The 17,594-nt window shown below is 40.3% G+C and overlaps 1 protein-coding gene and 2 long non-coding RNA genes across 3 annotated transcripts in view; all 3 read left to right on the top strand.

Annotated features, from left to right (window-relative positions):
- The window catches only part of LOC103523645, a 36,727-nt gene that overhangs the window by 7,606 nt on the left and 11,527 nt on the right, over window positions 1-17,594 (top strand). The gene's annotated exons all lie outside the window — the stretch shown is intronic.
- Window positions 2,214-2,603, top strand: LOC113473522. Its single transcript, XR_003395474.1, has 2 exons — window positions 2,214-2,337; window positions 2,559-2,603. It is a non-coding gene; the product is annotated as an uncharacterized LOC113473522 (long non-coding RNA).
- On the top strand, window positions 6,152-6,599 carry LOC113473533. The gene is made up of 2 exons (XR_003395481.1): window positions 6,152-6,207; window positions 6,451-6,599. It is a non-coding gene; the product is annotated as an uncharacterized LOC113473533 (long non-coding RNA).

The raw sequence follows: 17,594 nt of genomic DNA on the forward strand, positions 1-17,594 counted from the left end.
TTTTTCTGCTAGGTCAATTTCGCTGTCGGTAGTGTTATTACTATTTTCAATAGGTTTGATAGAGGGAACTGTAACTCCTAAGGTTTTAACGTCCCGAAAGCGAAGAGAGAAGGAAGACAGGATAGTTGGTTCCAAGAACTCAGTAGTGTTAAAAAGCTTTAAAAAGAGAATGAAAATATCCCATTTCGTGACTGGTCCTAACAACAAACTTGGGTTATTTCGGTCTGTGTACTATTTTGTCTCGGTGGAGCTCAAGAATTTACTGTTATTATTTTGTTTGATAGGACTTGTTTGATGTCACTGTATTACTGCTAATGTTTTTAATGACTCCGTGTACTATTCTCGTTCTAGTACTATCCTGTTCCCCCCATGTATCAGATGATAGAAGCTATCTAGGCGTAGGAGATGCTACAGGGACATTTCGACCGTTATTATTTTGTTTGATAGGACTTGTTTGATGTCACTGTATTACTGCTAATGTTTTTAATGACTCCGTGTAAAATTCTCGTTCTAGTACTATCCTGTTCCCCCCATGTATCAGATGATAGAAGCTATCTAGGCGTAGGAGATGCTACAGGGACATTTCGACATGCAGTCCGATCGAATTTTGATCGCCGCGGGCGAAATTTTTCAAAAAGTATTCTAATTTTAGCTGAACACTAAAGGGGGTCAGTTTCCATGACTCAATGATAACTCAATGCCCAGAGGAGTCTGACCTTTTTTTGCATGACTACTTTCATGACTTTTTACTTTCCTTATCCTATAGGAAGGAAAGTAATGTAATCGGGTCAAAATTTCGATGGTCAGTTTTTAGTGCCAAAACACGGTTTAAGTGACCCACTCATTATCAACCCGTATCCAATGCTAACTTCATATCCCATATCCACAGGAAACGAAGCTGGGTTGGAGCAAGGAGCTAACATCAGAGCGAGTGATAAGTCCCGTAGTAATCACTGAGAGAGAAAGCTCACATGTCCTTCCTGTCATGCACCTGCAGTGGCTACATCCACTCATCCAGGTAACTACATCCACTCATCCAGGTAACTACATCCACTCATCCAGGTAACTACATCCACTCATCCAGGTAACCACATCCACTCATCCAGGTAACTACATCCACTCATCCAGGCAACTACATCCACTCATCCAGGTAACTACATCCACTCATTCAGGTAACTACATCCACTCATTCAGGTAACTACATCCACTCATCCAGGTAACTACATCCACTCATTCAGGCAACTACATCCACTCATCCAGGTAAAGTCGAAAAAAAAATCTGATTAAAAAAAATTAAAAAAAGGTCATGCTGCCTGGTAAACGGGAGTGCTCCGGCTCGTATCCCAACAGTGACATCGAATTTTTTCCCTGAAGAAAAATAAACTTTTGTCTCTCATTTTTTTTTTTTTTTTTTTTTTTTTTTTTTGGGCTTTTTTTTATTGAAAAATTTTTAAGGTTTTCTTTTTTTTTTTTTTTTTTTTTTTAGGGCTTATCTTCACTGAATAACTGTTAAGGTCTTCAGTGATTAACCTGCCTAGTGGTGTAGTTGTGTCAAGACGTTCGCCTGGTAAACAGGAGGGCGTTGGTTCGATCCCAGCCGAGGCATGGAGCTTTATCCTCATTCATTTGAGAATTTGACCACATAATAATGGAGTTCTAAGGGTTAGGTGGTAGAGAAAACCTCCGGTGTTCACCTCGGCTCTCTCTCTCTCTCTCTCTTCTCTCTCCCTTCTCTCTCCCTCTCTTCTCTCTCTCTCTTCTCTCTCTCTCTCTCTCTCTCTCTCCCTCCCTCTAAGTTTTATAACCATCAATTAAATCAGCACAAGTTGATTTTTTTTTTTTTTTCTGCTAGGTCAACTTCGCTGTCGGTAGTGTTATTACTATTTTCAATAGGTTTGATAAAGGGAACTGTAACTCCTAAGGTTTTAACGTCCCGAAAGCGAAGAGAGAAGGAAGACAGGATAGTTGGTTCCAAGAACTCAGTAGTGTTAAAAACTTCAAAGAACTCAGTAGTGTTAAAAAGCTTTAAAAAGAGAATAAAAATATCCCATTTCGTGACTGGTCCTAACAACAAACTTGGGTTATTTCGGTCTGTGTACTATTTTGTCTCGGTGGAGCTCAAGAATTTACCGTTATTATTTTGTTTGATAGGACTTGTTTGATGTCACTGTATTACTGCTAATGTTTTTAATGACTCCGTGTAAAATTCTCGTTCTAGTACTATCCTGTTCCCCCCATGTATCAGATGATAGAAGCTATCTAGGCGTAGGAGATGCTACAGGGACATTTCGACTGTTTTCCATTCCTCGACAACATCGAGATTGGACCGAAGAAGAGGTAAAATAATTTCCAACTTGCTTCTGAGACTCAAACCCCAGTCCTAGGAATACAAGTCCAAAGTTCTACCTCTACGCCATTGGGACTATATTTTCTCCAAATAAGTACTAAACAAAGTACCAAATACATAATCCTTGTTTAGACTGCGGGAGTAAACAGACTTTTCAGTCTCATCCAAGCAGTATAAAGTATAAACAGAGTATATTATCTATTTTCTCTAGCTCAACAGATTTCAAGCGTTGTGTGACTCAGAGCCGGACCGTAAGCGTGCCAACATAGTGTGGAGTGAGCGATAACCAAATACATAATCCTTGTTTAGACTGCGGGAGTAAACAGACTTTTCAGCCACATCCAAGCAGTATAAACAGAGTATATCATCTATTTTCTCTAGCTCAACAGATTTCAAGCGTTGTGTGACTCAGAGCCGGACCGTAAGCGTGCCAACATAGTGTGGAGTGAGCGATTCTCTCAGGCACATCCAGATAGGAGGCCTGTGTTCCTGTCGATAGCCGAGGAGATGGAGAGAGATAGAGCCCTAGCTGAGGAGAGGGAAGAGGCGGCCCGACAAGCCGCCCAGAAAAAGAAGAAGAAATACGAAGATCCTACTAAGAAGTAAGCGATGGCTGACTAAAAGAATAGAATAGAATATAACTAATTTATCCTGCTCGAATGAAACTAAAAAGTTCCTTTACACCAGCAGTCTAAACAAGGTCTCGTTTGTTTTATGGGTTTAACAACATGGTACATATAACGAAAGATTAGAACAGAAGACCTTGTTTAATTTAAAAGAAAAGATTTAATTAATACTTATTTTTTATTCTTATCGCCCCAAAATAGCCAGCTAGCTGTTCCGAGAACCCCGGAAAGATAGAACTCTTGGAAAGTGTGCCGCGGTGGCAACAACTTTGAAAAGCACTGAACTCTAAACGAATTAATAGGGGGCCTAATTCTAGGAGGGTGTTTTAAGAGTCCGTTAACTTATTTAATTTCAGGTGGGCATCTAAGAGGCGTGACTTGGAGAGGCTGGGATACACAATGGAAGATAAATTAGCACATCAGTTCATTGAACGAGAGAAACGATATTTTCTCCAAGTAAGTTATTTTATTAGAAAAAAAATCGTATCCTATGTAATGAGGACCTCGATGGAGAAAGTTTGAGATGTATGCGACTCAAATTTGAGAATTTAAAATTTTTACTCCCTAGTGGCTTTAGTTTCGGAACCGCTTCAGAACATAAGGGCCTGAAAGCGCAAATGTTGCATTGAATTTTTTCTAAATAACAGGCGTCGCTTTAGACTCAGCGATTCGACTTTTTGAGCACTGGTTAACTCTTTTTAATGTAGGTAACAGGACTATTGACAAATAAGCATGTGAATAGTCAATCCTATGTGATTTTTAACGCCGAACCGAGTGGTGCAACTTCCAACACTAATGGACTTACAGTTGAAAAGTTATGGGTTCGATACTCCCCTGTGTGAAGGGATTTCACACAGGGATAGGAGAAAGCCATCCGTTCCGGGAACGAACATTATCTGTTTATGATAAAATCCGCCCCGGGCGGGAATCGAACCCGCGGCCTAGCGCTTACAAGGCAGACGCGCTACCAACCAAGCTAAGCTGGCCACTTAGGTGTTGGGTAACTATCAGAAACTCCAGAAAGTAACCCGTTGCAACATTAGCATTCAAAAAAACAAGTACACCTTTTTGGTAAGCAAGCGCGGTACCACTGGGATAACCTTGTCGTCCTTTTAAGCCAATATTTTTGTCACAATTAGAACAATCTAAAATTCTGATCTCTACTTGTAGGCCGCTACTGCCAAGAAGAACATAGACAAGTGTCGTATGGAGCTCATGAGAAAACCTGTCATGAAGAGAGAAATGGCAACAGAGCATATTCAAGACAGAATATCGCAGAAGTTTGAGCGGCAACAGCGCGAAATTGAGAATGTAACCACACGCAAGTTCCCCATTATCAAGGAAATAATGGTGAGTCATGTTTACAAATTTCCACACAATCAGTAAAGCAGAATCCCTTATAATAAGTAGGTAATTGTGAATTATGATGATAGAATTGATCCAAAGTCGTGTGACGTTCACAGTACATTTTTATTTTCTATTACTAATGCTATCTAGTAATGAGAAAGTATTGCAACTGGTCCATTTTTTTTACCTAATACATAATCGCCCTACCTACAGCCTGTTCACAACGCACGAATTTTTCTTCGTCCGAAGTTACAATTTTCTTCGTTGGCAATGTGAACACACTAATTCATTCATTTGTATACGCCTCCAGGCCGCATCACGAAAAAAAAAAAAAAAAATCGTGACGATGAAAAATTCGTTTCGCGCAGAGTGAACGGGTTGTAACCTTGTAGAACGCTTTATTTTTAAAACTCTGACTGTGGTCTCAGTCATAATGTTTCAATTCCTCAGGAGAAAGCTCCCGTAGCCACATCCTCAGCCTCTTCCATGCCTGGTATTTCAGACATACCGTCCCTGGGATCTCTATGTTCAGGCCTCGAGGAAACTGCAGGTAAATATACAAGTTTTACATGGTTTTACTTAGCTTGAGATCTCTGTTTTTGTTTGTTTAGGTCAAATCTTGTAACTAAATTTAGAGCCACTTCTACTAGTCCGATTGATTTGAATCTTGGCTCAGTTACGTATTATTTTACTAACTTCTCCAGATATCCCTGGTGTGGACTTGGAGCAGTTAACATCGGAGAAATATATTGGCTCTGTGCTCAGAGGAGTGGATGAGTGCGCTAAAGAGACTGAAGAGAGTGCAATGAGGTGGTCGGATATGATACCCACCTATGATGAACTGAGAAAGTGGTTATCTCCGTACAAACCATATATGGATGTAGAACAATGGAGGTAAGTAGTCTTTTTTCAGTTCTCTGATATTTTTTTCTCTTTTTTAGATGCTCCAAATTTTGGAGTCTGGCCTACAGTAAAGGAGAAAAATTGAGTCCAAGGGGGAGGGGCGGCCCTCCTAAATACAGTCTCCGTACAAACCATATATGGATGTAGAACAATGGAGGTAAAGAGTAGTCTTTTTTCAGTTCTCTGATATTTTTTTCTCTTTTTTTAGATGCTCCAAATTTTGGAGTCTGGCCTACAGTAAAGGAGAAAAATTGAGTCCAAGGGGGAGGGGCGGCCCTCCTAAATACAGCCTTGTCCCTCTTAACTATCATTGAAACAAAATTTCAGTTTTATTTTAACATTTTCAACTGTAACAATTCTGTCTGGAAAGTATGCTGTGTCGTTTTGGCAACCCAAACTTTGGGCAGTCCGTCAATAAATTTTAATTGTTTCTCTCTCAGGCGACTTCGCAAACACTACGAACTCGTACATCACATGAGATCCGCCACTTCTCTCGACGAGAACCAATTGGCGTCGAGTATTTCCTGGGGTTCCAAGGTCATCTCAAGGTCAGAGCACTCCAGGGAAGCGGACATGATGTCTCAGTTATCCACCATGTCCCAGCTACGTACCGTCACCCGAGCGAGGTGAATGTGATAGAGTTTGCCCCGCATGACGGTAATATAATAGCAGGAGGTCTGGCGTCTGGTATGATAGTCATATGGGACATCACTGGCAAGATAAAGAGAGTCATGGCGGAGGATGTGAGCGGCAATTTGAACTCTGTACGAAAGAAACTGAGGTGAATGTGATAGAGTTTGCCCCGCATGACGGTAATATAATAGCAGGAGGTCTGGCGTCTGGGATGATAGTCATATGGGACATCACTGGCAAGATAAAGAGAGTCATGGCGGAGGATGTGAGCGGCAATTTGAACTCTGTACGAAAGAAACGACTTTGAGTAGCGGAGGACATGAGTGGTGTATTTGGCATGACGATTATGAGGTAAGATTTTTTGAATTTTGTATCCTTTGGATTTCCTATCATTTTTCTTACAAAGATATTTTTTTTACTTCTTTATTTGGAATTCTTACCTTCTAGGACTCTAAACCAAACGAATTCAGTCCTCGAGAGGATCCCTTGGATTCGGATTTTCAAAAGACTTTCTTTTTTTTTTTTAATGAATCCAGAATCGATTGATTCACAGGTTTCAGACAAAAATACCCAATTCCTTCCAATGTATTTCAGATAGGACCCATTCTATGGAAGAAATATGACCAAATCATTGCGAGTGCCATTTGGTCTCCATTTCGTCCTGGTGTGTTCTTTGTGGCCAAACAAGATGGGAATATAGAAATTTGGGACCTGCTCAAATCCAACAATGCGTGTGTCGACCAAATAGTAGTGTGTGAAGACAGGTTGACAGGTAATTGACACTAAGTTTTATCTGTCCCTCTGAACTATCATTGAAACAAAATTTCAGTTTTATTTTAACATTTTCAACTGTAATAATTCTGTCTAGAAAGTATTGATTTGGCTAGATTCTGCCCTAACCTTCTCTGAGCCTTTGCTGGCTGGATGCAGCTTGTGAGCCCAGAGATCCTGGCTAAAGTCTATGACCTGACGAAATTGGATAAATCAAGAAGGGATACGGTTTCAAGACAATCGTAAGACTCGGCGGTGGTTTTATTTTTGAGAAATTCAACGTTAAAATTAATATACAAGTGCGCGTTATGCCGACACGCGAAGCTCTGTCTTTTCGTGCGCTGTTAGACCAGACAATGCATCGCTTTCGCGTACAATGTAGTGGGAAAACTCCAATTTAAATTACATTACCTACAGGGCATTCGGGAAAGAAATTGGATAAAACTCAGGACAAGTTGGAACGGGCCTTTATTTGAGGTGCCGAGACAAACCGAGGTTAGGATCATCGAATCGGGTAAAACGGACAGAGAGGAGAGGCTGGAACAAATTATTCAATCACACGACCTCAACATCAAACGCTTACAGGCCCGCCTTTCCTCTCCTTACCCGTTGACTGATGGATGATCCTAGCTACCTATATTTTGTCTCGTTGGTATACTTAAAGGTTACTTTGTTTGACTGTCCCAGTCAGGCAGTCAGTCTGTCTGTGTTTGTTCATTTGTTTGTTTGGCTGTCTGTCTGTCTGTTCGTCTGTTATTATTTTTTTTTCTTCTTCTTCTTCTTTTAAGAGGCAGGGTTCTCCTGGAGGAGCTCTTCCGTCCAACTACTTACTTATCTGTAATATTTTGTGTGTTTCTCGGTACCCGAATCAACTTGAAACGAGTTCACTTGAAAATGTCACTTACCGCATCAAACTCTGTCTGGTCCACATGGTAGCATACTTTGTCCAAGGCGGTCTTGATATTGTTCTTGACAACAACATCAGCCAGAGCATCATCCAAGTGACCCATGGCTTCCGTACACACAGAACATTCCGTGATTTTATCTGAAATGATAAATAGAGGGAGAAGTCATGTAGATGAGCATTTTCACTTTATAGCGAAGGAAAAAGACGCCCCCCACGAGAATTGATGATTTCAAATTAAATGATGGTTTTGCTGTGATCTGCAACCAGCCAAAGACTGGCAGCCGCTTTATTTGAATACGAGTATATTTAAATAAATATGTCTCTCTCTAATGAGAAAGTATTGCAATAGGTTCAAATTTACCTGTAACTACTGAGCTCTTATCGTCCCGAAATCGAAGAGAGGACGGCAGGATAGGAGAAAGCTAGCTGTTCCGATAAAGAAGCTACTCTGTTTAGGATAAAATCCGCCCCGGTCGGATTAAATCCTTTGAAGTGATTTCTATCAGGTCTGGTTCCAATAATCTCATTTTTCTTTTCTGTCGCCTTTTACCGTGTACAGATGGGGGCCGGCGTTTTTCGTCAGCCTCTCAATCAGCCCTAACTAGGGTGATTGCTTTGGGCTGACATTTGATCTTGGCTACAATTTTTACCAGATGCCCTTCGCACTCAACCTTTGCTATTTCTTTAGCAAGGGAAATTCAGGCTGGTATACTCCGTGTTCGAAGTCCCCCTGTCAGACTTTGGGAGCTTTTAAGATACCGTCCTAGAATAAGGCCGTCTATTAATTTGTTTAGAGTTCAGTGCCTCTTAAAGTTGTTACCAGCGCGGCACACTTTTCCAAGAGGCCTATCTTTCCGGGGTTCTCGGAACAGCTGACTATTTTGGGGCGATAAGATTTAACCGGTATACTCCGTGTTTAAAAGTCCCACTAACCTTTCACGTCGTTGGGTTTGCACACGTTCAGCGCCTCGCACACTTGTTTCGGGTTCAAACTCTGAGACAATAGCTGAATGATAAGATCCGAATACTGGTTGACAAAGTCATCGCACTCCTGTTTAACACTCTTGGGCATGAGGCGACACACGCTGTGAACAGCATGCTTGATCTCCTCTTCTGTCTTGTTTTCGCTGAGCAGATGGTCTAGCTTGGTCATGACAAATTCGCACAGGATGCACGCCTGGTTGGCTTCCACGGATTGGCTCACGCTGGCAAAGTCCTCGGCGGAGCTGACGGGCAATGCGGGCGTTTCTGAAAAGAATATATTTTGTTCAAAAGGTTTGTTACCGGGAACTGTGAAAATAATAAAAATAAAACAATAAAATACCTGCCTCGGTAGCGTAGTGGTCAAAACGCTCGCCTGGTAAACAGGAGGGCGTGGGTTGGATCCCAGCCGAGGTATGGAATTTTATCCTCATTTATTTGAGAATTTGACCACATAATAATGGAGCTCTAAGGGTTAGGTGGTAGAGAATTCAGTAAGAAAAGTATTGTGGCTCGCTTTGCAAGAACTTAATAAAACCTCTTGGATATAATAATAATAGTGCTTATTTATACTGCTCACAGAGGACTGAAACGTCCCTTTACTCCAGCAGTAAGCTACTGTTATTATTGTGGTCAAATTCTCAAAATAAAGTCGAGGATAAATTCCATACCTCGTCTGGAATTGAACTCACGCCCTCCTGTTTACCAGACGAGCATATTGACCACTACACCACCAAGGCCGGTTTGTAAACGCAAACAAAACAAAAAAAGAAATTTTAACTGTGCTAAGCATACTTGAATGCTTGTCACAAATGTCGTTCCCCGAATCCCTGCTTAATACACTACGCTAAATATTTTGACTTCACTTGAAACGCGAACCACCAACCTCCAGATCCAGAGTTCACCATGCTAACCACTACACCACTTTTTCTTCTTCCTAGCCTTTTCCTATTTAAATAGGGTTGGCGTTTCTCGTCAGTCTCTTCCAGGCAGCCCTGTTGTGTACCTCGTGTCTTGATGAATTTTTCTCACCCAGGTCTTCATTCACACTGAGATTGGTAATCTTATACTTATAAATTAATAATAATAAAATGTAATTTCCTACACCTGCCTCTGTGGTTTAGTGTAAAAACGACCTAGAGGGAGGAAAAAAAAATCTCGTAGCTTACCGGGAACGATTCTTTTCGGCGGCAGACAGAGTCCAATGTACACGCAGATTTCCTGTGGCGTAGTCTCAGCCAGGAGCATATCAACCAATGGCTCGTAGAAACTGTCGATGAATCTCTCACAATCTCCCTCCAAATGTTTGGGTAGAGAAGAGCAGATTACGTCCAATACCTGCTTGATGTTTTCCTGCAATAATAGATTTGTAAATTCAACTTTACCTATTTATTTACAATTTCTTTTAACAAATCACAATATGTAAATCTTTTTTTTTTTCCCAAATACTTTATTTTATTTTTGAACATTTTAAATACAATAAATCGTAGGTATCAATCTTTTTCTTTTTCTTCCCCTTTTCCCGTGTACAGACAGGGTCGGCGTTTTTCGTCAGCCTCCCAATCAACCCTAACTAGGGTGATTGCTTTGGGCTGACTATTGGTTTTGGCTACAAATTTTACAGATGGATGCCCTTCGCACTCAAACTTTGCTATTTCTTTAGCAAGGGAATTCCAGGCTAGTCTACTCCCTCTTTAACGTCCCCCAGCCAGCCAGTTTTTTTCTATCTCTAGATAAAAATTTAAAAAAAAAAAAAATCCAAGCCATTCAAAAGTTACAGGGGGTTGTTCGACTTGTTTGCTAGGACTTCTGAGCCATGTCCAAGTTCTACTGGGTGAACTTGGACTCTAGATATCTCACCTCGGTTCTGTTGGAAACGAGATACTTTTCAGCGGCAGTTACAGCAAGTAGACACAGGGGACAGGCACCGTTTTCTTCCACCTTCTGACCGAATACCATAGGAGACTTGGCTGTCAGTGAGCATACCTTCAGTTTCGGACACACCTGGGGGGAATTCGAAAAGAGATTAATGATTTATTGCTCAATTTTAACAGATTATAATTTTCCACTGAAAATATAATTTTCCACTGAAAATTATACTGAGTGGGTATCACACTAGGCTTGCACACAGGTGGTCCCAGGTTAGATTCCCGGAGGGATCGAAGTTTTTTCGGCTCTGCGCTTGGAGTTCGGGGTGCACTCAGCCTCGTGAGGACAAATGAGTAGCTACTTTAATCGAGTAGCGACCAGAGGCGGCATTACCAGTGTAAAAAGATTGATGATAAGTAGATGAAAATTAATAGTAAAGGAGACTATTAGTAATGCTGTGATACCCACAAAAGATGTTTCAAATTTCATTCATTTGGCATAATAAATATAGACATATAGGTACATAGTAATGGTACAATACATGTTTAATTGGTTAAATCGTTTAATGATGATCTAAGGAGGTATATTATGATGTATTGTGTTTTGATGCCAAAATACCCACACTAAGAGACACTTGTGTGTCGTCTTGTCTTGTGGGTTAGTTTGCATTTTCCTTTAATACTATTTCCTCGTTTTCCTTCCACTAGCTGGATTGGTGCAAAAACATTTCTGGATTGTTGAGAAACAATGTTGCAGTAGAATACAAGCCATAACAATAATAGAAAGCTTTGGGTTTACCGTCAAACAATGTTGCAGTCGAATATAAGCCATAAGAATAATAGAAAGCTTTGTTGCTTACCGTCTGGTTGGTGCACATATTGTTCGCACGGCAGATGCTGGGGATGGAGGGGAAATATCTTGAGTTAACCATACCAGTGTCGAAGTACACCTTCAGATGATCATACCAGAGGTCAGCACGGTTGTTCACCACCTTCAGACACGCGTCTGATAGAGAGCTGAATTCCGTGCATAGATTGCGCATGCCTGTGAAACGAGAACAAAGGGCGAAATTATTGCCTAGGACACTGGCGTCAAAAATGACTTCTACACTGTATCTCAATAAGAGGATACTAAGAGGTGCCATCCAGACCAGGGGGCTTGGCTCAGGACCTCCGAACCGAAGGGGTCTTGAGGGATTTATAAGGTATTCTCAGTCTGCTCTCCCTAGTAACTTGGAAGGTAGCGCGTCTGCCTTCGATTCCCACCCGAGGCGAGGTGGACTTTATCCTAAACAGATAAGGTTTGTTCAAAAAGAAACAAACAGTAACTCACCATTGGTCACATCTTGTTTAGAAGCAGCGTTGAACTTCTTGGTAACCAGATCCGCAAAGCTGGCACAGTTCTTGCAGTCAGAGTTATCATCTTTAGTGGGGGTGCTTGTCTTGGGGGCAGGGGCAGCAGTGAGGAGCAGTCTATCAATAGCAGCATTGTTGCATAAACCCGCTACTGAACACACAACGTCTGGGTTCATTTGAGACGAGAGGACCTAGAGAAGAATATTTTGTTAATACATATTTTTATAAATAAATGAAAAAAGTTTCTGTCCTTCAGTGAACTTGATGTAAAAAATAATAATAATAATAGTAATAAGATTTTCGCCCGGGGTGCAATGTTAGTTCGCTCCTCGTGGTGCACCCTGGATAATACCAAAGAATAAAATCACAGCTGATCTCCTGGTATATTTTTACATCAAATTTTATTCTTAATATGTAAGGTTCGTTCTCGGAACGGCAGGCTTCCTCCTTCTCTCTTCGCTTTCAGAACGAATGACCTTAGTAGCTACAATCCCCTCTATCAAACCTCTTGAAAAAAGATATACAATGAAGAGGAAAGAGACTAAAGCTGAAGTTACCGGGGCGGATTTCATCCTGAATGGATAGTGTTCGTTCTCGGAACGGCTGGCTTTCTTCTATCCTGTATTCCTTCTCTCTTCGATTTCGGGACGATATAAGACCTTGGGATCCAAATCTGAGGTCAAAACTCCGAAAAAATAACTCTAAAAGGTCGAAAACTTTAAGTACATGCTAAAATGAAGTTATTCCCTAAGTTTCACAGAGGTATTATTTTTTTTCCTTTTCATATGTCGATTTTTACTGTACTATATTATTTAACAGAAGTGTGGAGAAAGATCCAGGAAAGGAGACTGCTGCGGTATGGACATGTTGAAAGAAGAGATGAGAGCAAAATAGGGAAAAGATTTGAGAGAATGGAAGTAAGGGGGAGAAAAGGGCGAGGTAAACCTTAGAAAAAGTGGAGAGATTGTGTGAATCAAGACCTGGGTGAGAAAAATTATCAGGACACGAGGTACACAACAGGGCTGCCTAGAAGAGACTGGCAAAAAAACGCCGACCCTATTTAAATAGGGAAAAAGCTAGGAAGAAGAAGATTATTTAACAAAGTTGTTGTTGTAGCGACTTTAGCTATAGCCGAAAGGTGGTGACAAAATAGAGAAAATATCTCTTCTATCAGCCATACACCGGGGTGATGGTCTCTAGCCATGTTTAATTGGCTTGTCCTGAGCCGCAGTCAACCATCCGAATCATCGTGAGGACTTGTGCTTGTTCTTTTCAAGCAGAGAGAACCCTTTGAAACTATCAGCTAGCTAGGCTGGTTAGGCTTAGCTGTTCTTCTCCCTCTTTATAGTCGTACAGCCAGACACTAGTCTACTCTCTGTCTCTACTTAGCTAGACAAATTTAACAAAGTTATTTCTGGAAACGAGATACTAAGTCAATGAGTTACAAATAATGACGGAAAATACCTACCTTGTTCTTGTACGAAGTGAAGAATGTACTCGCAAATCATACAGGCGGGTTTGCTAGAAGATTCGATCATAGCTTGAGGAGACACGGGGGTTTGCGCATGCTTCATGTGGAATTCTTCTGTAAACACAAAAAACATTGAATATAAACTTTAACTGCTGTGGTTTTATCGTATTAAAATCGAAGAGACAAGAAGATCAGGGAGGTAGAACTTTACTATTAAAACTCCTTCAATGGAGCAGTTGCAAAGGAGTAAAAATTATAAATAAACGGTCGATTCCCATGTAAAAAGTTGGGAAAAATCCAAATCTGAGGTCAAAACTCCGAAAAAATAGCTGTAAAAAGTCGAAAATTCAATTTTTATTTTCCGTTCAAACGAAAGAGTTTTTTCGTCCGCTAGGTAGAGCCAGTATGCAAGCACGCTTGCGGACGAGCAGAAAGAAATGCGCGGAAACGTATGCGCACAAACACATTAATGTGTTGCTTGCGAGGGAGCTTTGCTCGGGACATTTGATGTGACGTCATCGCCTACGGGAACGTATGCCGTGACTTCAAGTTCACGATTTACTGGTATTTTTTAAATCAATTTATCTCGGGATCTAGAAGTCGTAGGAGACAAAAATTCCGTTGGTCCTCATTTTTCCTGCTCTATGACTTTGAAACATAACCCAAGTAAGCGCAACTGATATATTTTATTAAATGAATATCTTTAAAAAAAATAAAAAGAAGAAGAACAGGCTAGGAGAAAGTCAACTGTTCCTAGAACGAACCTTATTTGTGTAGGATGAAGTTCGACTTTTTAGTTTCATTCGAGCAGGATAAACAAGGTATATTCTATACCCTTCTTGTAGTTCCCTGTATGGTTTGACTAGCCTGTATTAATGGAGAACCTATCCGTATTAGAAATACGACCCAAGTTCTTTTTTCCCTTACCTGGGCTTTCTTCAGAGTTCTCCAGATGAGAGGGTAGTTTGTTGGACTTGGTGACTGGTTCAATATGAATGGGAACGACAGGCACGGGCTGCAAATGAGAAATAGTCAATTAAAAAACCTATATTAAACAAGATTAGCAAGTACGTTATCGGAGAAATGGTGTAAGAGCAACAGAGCTACGCTATGAAGAACATTGGTTATTATATCCAGACAGAATATTCAATCATCCGTGTGGTGTCCACGACATTGAGAGGGACGAGAAAAATCTTTTTTTTTTTTTTTTTTTTTTTTTTTTTTTTTAAATTTTTTTTTTTTTTTTTTTTTAAATTTTTAAATTTAAAATAAAAAATTGAAAAATAGAGATAAAAAGGGGCTATATATAATACCTAAAATATAAGTTTGGTATTTAAAAAATTAAAAAAGATTCCTTAAGAAAAACTGGATAAAAAAAAAAAAAAAAAAAAAAAAAAAAATGATATACTTACCTAGAGATATTATAAAATTACTTTAGATCATTAAATAAATAAATGGTCCCTTGAGTAGGTACTCATTTACTCAACTACCTACTTACATAAGAGGCGAGAATATCCAAGTTGTTAAAGACGAGGGTAGGTTTCTTAGGGCACAGACCAATATTCACACAGATCACATTGGGGTTCAATTCATTAGTGAGGAAAGCGTAGAGGGGGGCATAGTACTGATCCACCAAATGCTCGCATTGAAAGCTGAACGTTCCAGTTTGCTTGCAAATTCCTGGAAACGATTTTAATGTCATTATTATTTTAATACATTCGTTACTTTGTAATTAATTCGGTGCAACTAATAATAATCATACAATACATTACTAAAGTATAGAGAAGCTAAGTTTGAGGGCGTCCTTCACACCCCTGGTTTGTTCAACTGACGGGGCCCTTCATTTGGAATTCCATAGTTATTTGAAGAGAATTGCATTAGTTTTGAGCGAAAAGTGGAAAAAATGTATGTGTTGAGCTGGGTGAGAGTGAGGACTGAGTTCTCAATTCTGAAAGCTGTCTCATTAAGATTAAGAGGAACAAGGCAGATTGTTACGCCTTGTGCTTTTGAAGATGGAGCTGGCTTGATGTGTATTGATGATTGAAGTACCTATTGTTATATATATATTTGGTTATGAAATAATAAAAAAATAAATAAATAAATAAAAAATAGAGAAGCTATAATAGTAATGAGAAAGTATTGCAATCGGTCTTTTTTTATACAAGGGAAACGAAATTGAAAACCCTGGAATCTATGTACTTCGCCAGCCCAATTATTTAAAGGGACAGGCTAATAAAGGAAAGCTTACGGGCTAATAAAAGAAAACTTACCTTCTAGAATTTCCTTAAACTCAGACTCGGTAGTGTTAGCTACCAGAATATAAAGGAAAGCTTACGGGCTAATAAAAGAAAACTTACCTTCTAGAATTTCCTTAAACTCAGACTCGGTAGTGTTAGCTACCAGAATATCCTTCAGATGTAGCACCAGCTGGTCACATAGACTGCAGGGTAAATTATCTCCGGACGATTCGTGAGAAACCACACCATTCTCTGCCTTGTGGAATACTTCAACCGACATGGAGGGAGTGGATTCGGCCATCTGGAAATTACACCAGACAGATTAGAGTCCCCTTTCCTGGATTAAATTTTAAGGGAAAAATAAGTCAACTGAAAAACCACATTAAAAAAAACTGCATTAGGTACGCCAGCATAGTTAGCTTGGTTGTTAGTGCGTCTACCTCGTAAGCGCTAGGCCGCGGATTCGATTCCCGTCCGAAGCGGATTTTATCCTGAACGGATGTTCCTTCTGGGAACGGCTGGCTTTCTCCTATCCTGTCTTCCTTTTCTTTTCGATTTCAGGTCAATGAGACCTTAGCGGTTACAATCCTCTCTATCAAATCTCTTAAAAAAAAAAAAAAAAAAAAACTCATTACATACTATTTTATTAAATGAATATCTTAAAAAAAAATAATAATAAAAAGAAGAAGAACAGGCTAGGAGAAAGTCAACTGTTCCTAGAACGAACCTTATAAGAAGAAGAGAAAGTCAACTGTTCCTAGAACGAACCTTATTTGTGTAGGATCGTAAAATTTTTGTAGCCAAAACCAAATGTCAGTCCAAAAGTGATCACCCTAGGGCTGATTAAGAGACTGACGAAAAACGCATACCTCGTCTGAACACAGGAAAAGGCGAAGAAGAACATTCCAAAGAAGTTTGATAATTCAAGCTGTATTCTCTCGCATTTGGTGTTGCAGGGTTTTGGCAGGTGTTCGCGGAAACGAGGTGGTAGATTTATTCGACACTAACGCTGATCAAGATCTAGTGACAACACCAGACACTAAACAGAGCAAGGTAAAGAAGGAGGAGGCGGAAGTGGAGAGGTTTGAAGAGGTGGAGGTGTTTGCGGACGTGTCTTCGATTCGCGGAAAGCAAATATCGAGCGTGTCCTGGCATCCGAATTATGGAGGTGAGAAAAAAATCCTCTTTTGTACTCTACCTAACCCCATCTCCTATGTATATGTATGCTGACTAGGTAGGTTGAAATGATATCATTATATGTATGCTGGATTGAAATGCCAACCAAAGAGTCGGAGCATTGTCCTTAATAATTTGTATAATATGGTTTCTAAAGCCAGCCATTCACTATCAACTATCAGGTAGACCTGACGACAGGTTCACCTGATAGTGTGTGTGCTCATCAGGTAGATCTGACAGACGGACTTTTTTAGCCGTACCTGTCAGGTCTACCTGATAGTGTGTGTGCTCAATTCCTCAGCAGGTTTCAGGTATACCTGACCTGATCAGGTGTCGGATCTACCTGATAGTGAGTGGCCTAAGGAAAAGGTAGAGTGGAAAGTAGATTTTCTGTAGTTGGAGGCATGAAAAGGTTGTTTTAACTGGACTATCTTCACTAGTTGAAATTTCAGACTAATACGATAAACTTCCATTTTATGCCGCCAGGTATCGTGGCGGTCGCCTACGTGACCAAACTGTCCACAGACTGTTCTGTCCCCGATGATAAGTCGGATCGAGACGAAGTGCTGTCCACCTCTGAGACTTCTCTGTCCTATGAAGACTCGGATACAGAGTCCGTGATTCTGCCACCCATCGAGAAACCGAAAGAGAAAACAGGAGGTGGAGAGGATGGGGGAGGAGGAGGGGATGATGAAACACTTGCCACGGTGGAGAAGAAAAAGGTGAGTGACAAAGACAGAGATTGTGGAAAAAGGTGAGTGACAAAGACAGAGATTGTGGAAAAAGGTGAGTGACAAAGACAGAGATTGTGGAAAAAGGTGAGTGACAAAGACAGAGATTGTGGAAAAAGGTGAGTGACAAAGACAGAGATTGTGGAAAAAGGTGAGTGACAAAGACAGAGATTGTGGAAAAAGGTGAGTGACAAAGACAGAGATTGTGGAAAAAGGTGAGTGACAAAGACAGAGATTGTG

The sequence above is a fragment of the Diaphorina citri genome, unplaced genomic scaffold, assembly GCF_000475195.1.
Source record: "Diaphorina citri unplaced genomic scaffold, Diaci psyllid genome assembly version 1.1 scaffold84, whole genome shotgun sequence".
Taxonomy (NCBI): Eukaryota; Metazoa; Arthropoda; class Insecta; order Hemiptera; family Psyllidae; genus Diaphorina; species Diaphorina citri.